The sequence below is a fragment of the Lissotriton vulgaris genome, chromosome 2_1 (assembly GCF_964263255.1).
Source record: "Lissotriton vulgaris chromosome 2_1, aLisVul1.2, whole genome shotgun sequence".
NCBI lineage: Eukaryota > Metazoa > Chordata > Amphibia > Caudata > Salamandridae > Lissotriton > Lissotriton vulgaris.
In genome coordinates this window covers 2,056,301,038-2,056,310,986 of record NC_141687.1, presented here as the reverse complement: position 1 = coordinate 2,056,310,986, position 9,949 = coordinate 2,056,301,038, and positions in this window count along the sequence as shown.

Genomic DNA, 9,949 nt, shown 5'->3' with positions numbered 1-9,949 from the left:
CCTCTGTTCTTGCTCCAGCTGCCTCCATGATGCTTCGCGGTTATTTGTGTAATGTTGGTGTTTTCTGTTTCGGCTTTAATAGTGATCATTGTTCAAGTTATTGCCAGCATCAACCACTCCCTGAGGGCTAGTTCACACTCACCTCACACCCATCCAGCACAGGCGTCACTTGATATGTGATCCTGGTAATTAAAAAGGGCTGGGCGCACATGCCCGTAGCCAGTTCCACTACCTATCCAAGTGTGTCCATGTGGTCATTATGTATGTACGAAATTCCCCCATCCCAAACTTTATGCAATCAAATTGCTGACTTTTTCACAGATAAAATCACCAATATTCAGAAGGATTTCCCCCAACCCACAATTACTACCCATGAAGCTGGCACAAATTTATCCACCCTGGCCAATTTTCCACAAATTTCGCTTCAACAAACCCAGAAGGCAATTCTTGCCTGTAAATCCGGAGCTCCTACAGACTCATGCCCCCCTAGTATTCTTCATCATCTCATTGAAGCTGTAAACCCCATAATTAATGCCATCATTAATGAATCTTTCACTTCAGGCATTGTACCTGATGACTGGAAAAAGGCCATTGTAAAACCCTTAATGAAGAAGCAGAACAAATCCCCCACTGATCTCACTAATATGCGTCCGATCTCGTTATTACCCGCCTTAGGTAAAATTGCTGAGCAATTAGTGTACGGGGAGTTAAAAACCCATGTAGAAAACAACCAGGTTCTGCACCCACAACAGTCAGGCTTCCGCCCTGGCCACTCTACCGAGACTGCCTTGATAGAATTATCAGACTCTATTAAGTTCTTGCAGGATGAGGGGAGACAGGTTGTACTCATCCTGCTTGACCTAACAGCCGCGTTCGACACCATCTCGCACGCCATTCTTATCAATAGAATGCGGGAGATTGGCGTGGCAGACACTGTGCTGGCATGGTTAGTTTCGTTCTTATCCAACAGATCACAAACGATTGCACTAGGCCCCTTTAAATCCAGCGAGAGATCCATCACATCAGGAGTTCCCCAGGGGTCCATACTCAGTCCTCTTTTTTTTAATATCTACATGGCCCCCCTCCTTGCAGTGATCGAATCTCATGGAATCCTCGCCACATCGTACGCTGACGACACTCAATTGGTCGTCACTATTGATAGGAAATGTCCTGATGCTGAACTTAGATTCCAGAATTGCCTCTCAGAGGTCTTTTTATGGCTGAATAAAAATCATCTCAGATGCAACAGCGCAAAGACCGAAATAATACCTCTAGGAAAAGACGTATCCTTCTGCCCAAAAGATTGGTGGCCTAAAAATTCAGAACCCCCTCCGAGCGCTGTATCTTCGGCACGCAACCTTGGCATTCAATTTGATACATCCCTTTCTTTTGATGATCATGTTCGCATCACTGCTGGATGCTGTTTTAGTCTTATCAGATCATTGAAGAAATTCTTCGACTTCCTCCCCATTACAGCCAGAAAATCAGTCGTGGTTGCTTTAATTCTCTCCCGACTTGATTATTGTAATGGATTGATGGCAGGAGTGAAGAAGTCCACCCTTAGAAAACTTCAAAGCATCCAACACGCCGCTGCCAGACTTGTGCTTAAACTTCCCAGAAGGTCCTCTGCCTCAGCAGCCCTCAATGTCCTCCATTGGCTACCACTCCACAAAAGAATCTTGTTCAAACTTTTACTGACTGTATACAAAGCTACCAGGAAAACAGGTCCCCTCTACTTCTCCAAGCGTTTCACTTACTACAATCCCTCACGCTGTTTAAGATCCTCAGGAACCAATCTTGTTATAATTCAAAGATTTAAGTTAAAAACCAAGGGGGGGAAAACCTTTTCCTTCCTGGCTGCCAGAGCCTGGAACAGCCTACCTGTTAATCTCAGGCAAACTGAAACTGAACCTCATTTCAGGAAACTTCTGAAAACCTGGGTGTTCCAGCAATCTGATACTTCAGTCCTAGCAGCTATATGATCTACTTTACTTCCTCGTTCCCACTATCTTCTGCATGCTCAGCGCCAAGATGCTCCTCCCGGAGCGATAGCCGCGCTTTATAAAATTCCATAAATATCAAATATCAAATATCAAATATGAATGATGGCCCTGGGCCCTACCACATTACATTGTGCTGTGGACAGTGGACACAACCATGTCACCTCAGGCAGTAGGTAAGAGCTTAGTTAAGTCCCCCCCTGTAAGCGACAATGTTGCAATGTAGCTTGCACCCGGAGGGCGGGCTTGCACGTACTGAGTAATAAAGGAGCACAAGACCGCTTGGGTCCATGATCATACATGCCAAGAGCTGTGTGCATCTGTATTTTCGCAGCATGACCCAAATGCCTAGCCACTTTAGCAGCACCAATTCAGCCAGGTACTCTACATCTGTGTCCGCCCTATCCTTACCATAGGCCAACACTCATGTGGCCCACCACCTTCAAAGACCAACATCACAGTGTCGTTGTCAGGCTTGTGGACATGCGCAGACAGGCATGACAATACTGTGCCGTAGGAGTTCAAGTAATGCAATTGTGCATTCCACATAAGTAAATGGGCTCAGGGGAGGGAGGAGCAGCTGTGAGGCAACACACAGTGATGCTGCTCATATGCCACATGCAAGACATGTCAAACATGAATTCCAAAGTCGCACACAATCCAAACCCCACCCCCAACTAGCCAAATTACATTTCCTGAATGCAAGCAAATGACAAACTAGCATTAGGAATGAAAGCTCCTTTTTTTAACTATTACGCGAGAGCACATCTGCACTTCCGGCCTCCGAATTGCATGTGCCGGGCACCCCCTGACAGTTACCATAGCAACTGATGATGACTCCGACACTACGCACAGCCCGACGAAAGAACAACATATATACACCCACAGACAGAAGTCCTGGCTCGAAGTAATGTTGCATGGATTGGCCTTCACACTTACTCCCACACCATCCCAGGCTTACAAACGTTGCACACTAAAACAACTCATTGATCCGAGCTGTGGCAGTTCATCCACAGAACTGGCACAGGTCAGAACAGTGCTGCTTTAACCAGAGCCACTGACGCAATGGCAAAACATCCTGGACACATGCACAACCCCTGTCACATGGAACTGTACTGTGCACGCTTTCTGAATTTACTGGGGGCACTGCCATTGGCAGTGATGCGGATCAGTTACTGGCTAAGCTTCTGCCTTGACAACGTCACCTGCATTCAGCCTGTGTTGCATTGTCGATTGTGCATATTCGAGTGGTGCATGGATGTCTGCCTATCCAGCAGGACAGTAGCTGAACTGCATTTTGACATGTGTGTGCACAACCTGTTGGACCACGAGCGTGTCACAGTGATACCTGTTTATGGGATGCCTTGATACTTGGCATACATGCTGGCAGCTGGACCTAGGAGACTGCACAAATCCTTGTGCGCAGTGACCACATTGAACCACTCCCCTATTGGGCTGTAGTGCAAATTGGTGAAAGGGGGTGGACGCAGCACATCTGTCCGGACCTGCTAATGGATGGACTTGCCGTCCCGAGCTGGTAGTTTCTCATTGAGAGCGGTCACGAGCATGCGCAACCACTCACAATGAGAAACCTTACCTCCCCGCGTTGAGAATCTCGCCGGGATGTCATTTTGCTTGCTCGCGGTTGTGAACATGACGTTCAGGACCACGAACAAGCAAAAAATGAGCACTGCACTACGCTACGCTGCACTACGCGTGTTCGCACTGTGCTACGTGCAGCTCACGTAATGCAAAGTTGCGCAAACTTCGCAAACTCCGCGAACGTAGCGTAGTGCTTCGCCCAAGGTTAGTCCCGACATGCATGCAAAAAAAAGTTTTAGATCTGGCTCACGAAGGTCACCTGATTATTTGCGCTATGAAACGCAGAATCCGTGAGGACTTTTGGTGGCCCTGGGTGGACAGGTCCATTCAGCATTATGCCAGGGACTGTTGTGCATGTATTCTCAGCGATAAGACTCAATTAACTCATCCCTCTACCATTGAACCTGTTGTTGTAAAGAATCTACCCTGGTGCAAATTAGCTTTCAACGTTGCTGGCCCTTTTGGGATTTCTGGTGGTTCTCGTTTATATGCCCTGGTCTTAGTGGACTATATGTCCAAGTAGCCGGAGATTAAGTTTGTGGAGTGTGTGAATTCTTCATCTGACATTAATTTCCTTAACAAAGTGTTCCTTGGGGATGAAGGCGACAACGACCTTATGTTCAAAATGTTAGCCTACAAAGCCGCAATCGCTTTCATGGACAAGTAACTATGTACTTGCAGCCACAACATATTGGAACAGATTGCACTTGTCCCGACACCTTGTTGCATCTTGGACATCTGGTCACATATCCTACGACAACAGTGGACATGGCTGCATTCACCTGGACTTCGTAAACATGAGCGGACAAAAACGCGACTTAACACACACCTCTGAAAGGTGAGGTACTCCCCCGGAGTGGCCTGCGACGCTTGGCAACGTTCCTCATTCTGACATACTGCAGCATTGTTCTGCATGTTTTGGCACGTATCTTGCCCATACTGACACTCTTATGCTAATTAAGTCTAAGCACCTTCCTTTGTATTCAACTGTGATGAGTGTTGATTTGAATGACAATGTGTGTCTCAATGCCTATCTGGGTAACGGCCATACATGCGCATTGATAGCATTACCCAGGAAGTACTTTTTCGTGGAATCACTGTCCCTACAATCATCCATACTTTCATTCTTGATGATCATGGCCATGACACATCTGTGTGAATTGAAATGTTTTATTCACATTCAGTGGAGTGTTGAAGCTGGACCAGTACAGAGCCATGCAAACCCCACTTTACATTGTTGTCCAGTGGAGGGCCAGCCAGAGTCTTTTCGGGATTGACAAGTTCAAAGGGAGTGGAAGACTGCAGTCTGCAGTGTGATTGCTGTGCCATTGGTAACCAAACTAAATATGGCAGTCCATATAGATGTCCAAGGTGAGTGTCACTCAGTTTATAGGGGGACAGTGTGAAGTGATATTCCTGGGCATGATGCAGAGGGAAGAACCAAGCTGAACCCGGCCATAGGCGGAGATGAGTTCTACCCTTTAATTCTTACCACAAAGCCAGATTCATCATTATCTTCATCCTCTGATGTGGCAGGTGCCTCACATGCAGGTGGTGGTGTTTTGTCATCAGGGGGCGGAGATGTGGAAGGAGTAGTAGCAGCAGCATTCATCTGGGCCACGCCTTGTGGCAGCAATGCCGGGATCTGCAGGGTATGGTAGATCTCAGCTACCTCTCACTGCTGTGCAGCCGTGGCAGCCATTCTCTCCACCTGCATCCGCTCATTGTACTCCATAATCCTCCTTATGTGTCCCAACTACCGGCTGTCCTCGCTGGAGCCACGCTGACTGGACAGTTGTTCTTGGTTGAGAGTCATGACTCCAGTGATGTCAGCCATGGCTTGTTGTAGAGCAAGGAGCGGACAGTGGGTGAGTGTTAGGGACTGTGAGTGGTCCCTGATGGGACTTAGACACTCACATATGGCATTTAGTTTGGCTGCCATGAGGTCAAACCCCACTGCAGCTGGTCAGACATCTCCTCCTGGCACCCTAACACATGGCGTTGGAAGGCCATGTGTTGATCGTGGTGGTCCTGGGAGACAGCTATGGTGGTGGGTGCTTCCTGCTGTGTGGTCTGTACAGGGGGTGGTGTCTCGTGGATGCAGCTGGGCTGCCCTGCTCCTGGAGGTGGGGTACCGGAACTGTCCCTGAGCTGTTGGACTGCATCGGTGTAGTTGTTGGGGAGGTCCTCCTCATCATCAGTGCTGAGTTGTTGGGTCTGCAGGAGATGTTGATTCTCCCTTTGCAATGTGAAGGGGAAATGCAGATTGACATTGTACAAGTTTACTGTCAGACTGCATGGCAATGTACATTGTGACTGTTTATGAGGAGACACCTATTTGAAGCAGGACACTTGGCATTTCTACACCATCAGGGATGTAAGGTTGTACTTGTACATTGTCATCTCAAAGTTTCCTGCTATGCCAAATGCGAATGGCCATTTTCTTCACACAAGCAGCAGCGGTTGTGTCCTCTGTTCTGTTGTGAAAGTGTTGCAGTTGTACCACACTGTTGTCAATGTTGGGGTGCTCTGCATCCTATGTGTGTGCTACATTGTGTGTGAATTGCCCTTTCATCTCTGATTTGACTGGCCCTTATCCATTTCAGATGGTGTGCCTTTCACTTCTGTGCTTATATAGTGCTGACATGTTGCAGACTTGCGTAAATTGGGCTCTTGGTCAGAGTTGTGACTCTTGGGCATGGTTTGTCTGCAGATGTGCTATACTTACTTGTGCATTTGTGCCATTGTGCCCATCTCCCCCCATCCTCCTAGTCCCTGGTCATTACTCACCCTGTTGCTTTTGGCTCAGGTCATGTTGTGCAGTGTCCGGTCCCCCAACTCCTGCCACCGTCTCCCCAATGATGGTCTAGACTGGTCATCCATGGGGCTTGTGGGGTTCTGGTTGTCCTCTGTACTTGGCCCGGCTACCTCCATGGTGCTTTGCAGTTGTTTGGGTGTAGTTTGTGTTTTTGGTTGATGCTTTTATAGTGATTTTCTCCGCCTGACTTCTGGGACTTGCAGGCTAGCTCTGCTTCTCGCAGAATTTATAATTCCAGTTGTGCCCATCGCAAGTTTTTTCACGTTGTGGTTTAGATTTTTTTCGTCGTTCAGGGACATTTATCGCAGACATTTGACGCTTTGTCAGGATACTATTGCATGTTACCACTGTGTTGAGAATACGACATTGACACAGGGTTATTTTCCCACAATAGACGGCGATAGGAAAGATTGTGTTAACAGATTTTGGCGTTGATTATCGCACGTTCTTGAGAAAAGCCTTCTATGTCCACTATTTTTGTCTCACCACCTCCCTCTCATCGGCGTTTTTTGATATTACCTCTGAATGACTTATTTTTCTATCCTTGAAATTATGTAAATTTCTTTCCATACATTTTGCAAATCAAGCATCTGCTTAGCTCAATCATCTACGTGTGTGTTTGTCTACCCATATTTATTTGTAAATATGCATATACCCATATTCATGCTAGCTCATAAGAAAGTAACCAACCCAATTCCTATATAAGCAATGCCATGCCTGTTGGAGGCAGTTTCACAGGATGTAATTAACATTCTATTGATCAAATAAGAATAACTAAGGGGCATATCAGCTAGGGCTGGCCATAATTATCGTTAAGCACGCTTAGCGCGGGGATAAGTATCGCCGGCTATCACAGGATCTTATTGCTGAGATAGCCTGCTATCAGCAACGCTTATCTCCAAAGTGATAAAATTCCATGCGCAAGCTGCCAAATGTGCGATTATCACTGGGAATCCAGCGATAATCGCACAACGTTTTGTGATAGCTTGATAATAGGACAGGGCAGACTTAGCCATTATATCCACCTTCCGTTGGATATAATAGCCAAGTCAGACTGAAAGCAAGCGTAAGGAAAGTACTGATAACTGCAGTGGCGCTACTTTTCTTATCACTACGCAGGTTAGCAAGTAACTTGCTGATAGGAGAAATGTCAGTTTGCAACATTTCTCATGTTATTTGGCGGAGGAACTCCCACTTTGCATCTCATTAGAAATGCACAGCTGGGCGTTCAGGGAAAAGGCGGAAAGGCATGGAAACACGCGCTAATGTATCCATGCTGATAGGGCATGAAAGTTATCGCCGCTTTAGCACCAAAAAGTGCAGCTGAAGCGGCAATACTGCCCTTGATGATATGCCCCTAAATACCAATGTGATAAGCGTAGCATGGTTATTTGTTTGTTATTGCCATTGTCATTAGCAGCGTTTACTTATAAGGAGCGCTCGGCAGCAAAACAAGCAAGGGTTTCACCATAGTATGTCTGGCTTTTTATTCTGGCTCTAATCTCACTTGAAATGGCCTAGATTATTTACTTAATGTGTTTTATTCAAATAAATGATCTTCGAGATGTTGAATTGTGGTAGCCATTTTGCGCTATCTCTTGAGAGTGAGCGCCCGCATAAACGTCATTTGTCGCGCTATCACGTCTTTCTTCTTGCGATCATGCACCGCGAGAGTATGAGATGATTGAGTTCTCGAACACGTCATTCTCCACCGCGAGCAAGAGCGTGAGGATGCAGACACGTCATATTGAACGCGACAAGGAGCGAGAGAACCCGAACATGTCATTTACAATGCGACAGGGAGCGAGAGAACATCATCAAGTCATTTTGGACGCACAGCGGAACTAATGTGACGCTCGAGAACTCAAACATGTGAAATTTTCAATTTGGAGGAAAGTATTAGCTGTAGCAGAATGAAACCTTCTGGAAATGATGATTTGGATGAAAAAAACTCCTCAGATTGACATTTGGCTGTTCTTTTTTGTGCAAGGAGTCCTTTTTTAATAAGGTGGGGAGAGGGAGGACGTGCCACAGAATCTCCACCTTCCTGTTCCTGTCCAGCAGGCTCCTCCCAGTGCTTTGTCCATCTCCTGGTCATTCTGCCTTTAGATTTTGAGCTGGAAAGATCACTCTTTTGTCTGCTGCATCATTACAATTGGATTTGAGGATTTTTGCATTCAATATTTTACAAGTAACTGGTTGTTGTGTCTGTTTGATTGGGGGCATTGCAGTTGTTTGAACTACAATTTAATTTTGGTAACTATCATTCCTTTTTTTAAATGTTCTGGGTAGTAGTAGTCAGTAGTAAGCCAGAGCTAGTCTTGGCCTCATGGGTGTGTGCATGATGAAGCAACTGTTTTCTGAATGTATTTCATTTTCAAGCATGATTTAGGGCCTGGATGGCATTGGATTGAGTTGGGGAATGTGTTTTTTTAGGGTGGACATTCTGTTGTTGGGCCTGGCCTTGTGGCTGGTGGCCATTTAGAAGCCTAGGCCTGCAAGCTTGTCTGGCCTTGTCTGCCAACAGGCCTGCTTTCATCCAGTAGGCTCAGAGCAGGTAGCCACAGCTCTATTAATCAAGTGTTCCTGTGTGTGGTCTGTTTAATTTAGACATCATTTAGGGCATGGATGGCACTGGATTGATTTGGGAAGTGTGTTTTTTTCAGGCGGGCTTTCTGATGTTGTTGGGCCTGGCCATGTGGCTGGTGGCCATTTTGAAGCCTTGACCTGCAAGCTTGTCTGGCCTTGTCTGCCAACAAGCCTGCTTTTATCCAGTAGGATTGGAGCAGGTAGCCACAGCTTTATTAATCAAGTGTTTCTGTGTGTGGTCTGTTGAATTTAGACATCATTTAGGGCATGGATGGCACTGGATTGAGGTGGGAAGTGTGTTTTTTTGGAGTGGACTTTCTGATGTTGTTGGGCCTGGCCATGTGACTGGTGGCCATTTTGAATCCTAGGCCTGTAAACTTGTCTGGCCTTGTCTGCCAACAGGCCTGCTTTCATCCAGTAGGACATGGCAGGTAGCCACAGCTTTATTAATCAAGTTTTTCTGTGTGTGGTCTGTTGAATTTAGACATCATTTAGGGCATGGATGGCACTAGATTGAGGTAGGAAGTGTGTTTTTTGGGGTGGGCTTTCTGATGTTGTTGGGCTTGGCTATGTGACTGGTGTCCATTTTGAAACCTGGCCTGCAAGCTTGTCTGCCCTTGTCTGCCAACAGGCCTGCTTTCAAGCAGTAGGCTCAGAGCAGGTAGACACAGCTTTATTATCCAAGTGGTTCTGAGTGTGGTCTGTTGAATTTAGACATCGTTTAGGGCATGGATGGCACTGGATTGAGGTGGGAAGTGTGTTTTTTTGGAGTGGGCTTTCTGATGATGTTGGGCCTGGCCATGTGGCTGGTGGCCTTTCTTTGTGTTGGGAGTGAGTAGTATCCTGATTTTGACATATAGGCCTGCATCATTTTCCTATTGGCTTACTGCTTCCATCTATCCACGCCCTTTGCCAGCAGCAGCTCCATGACTGATGTGAT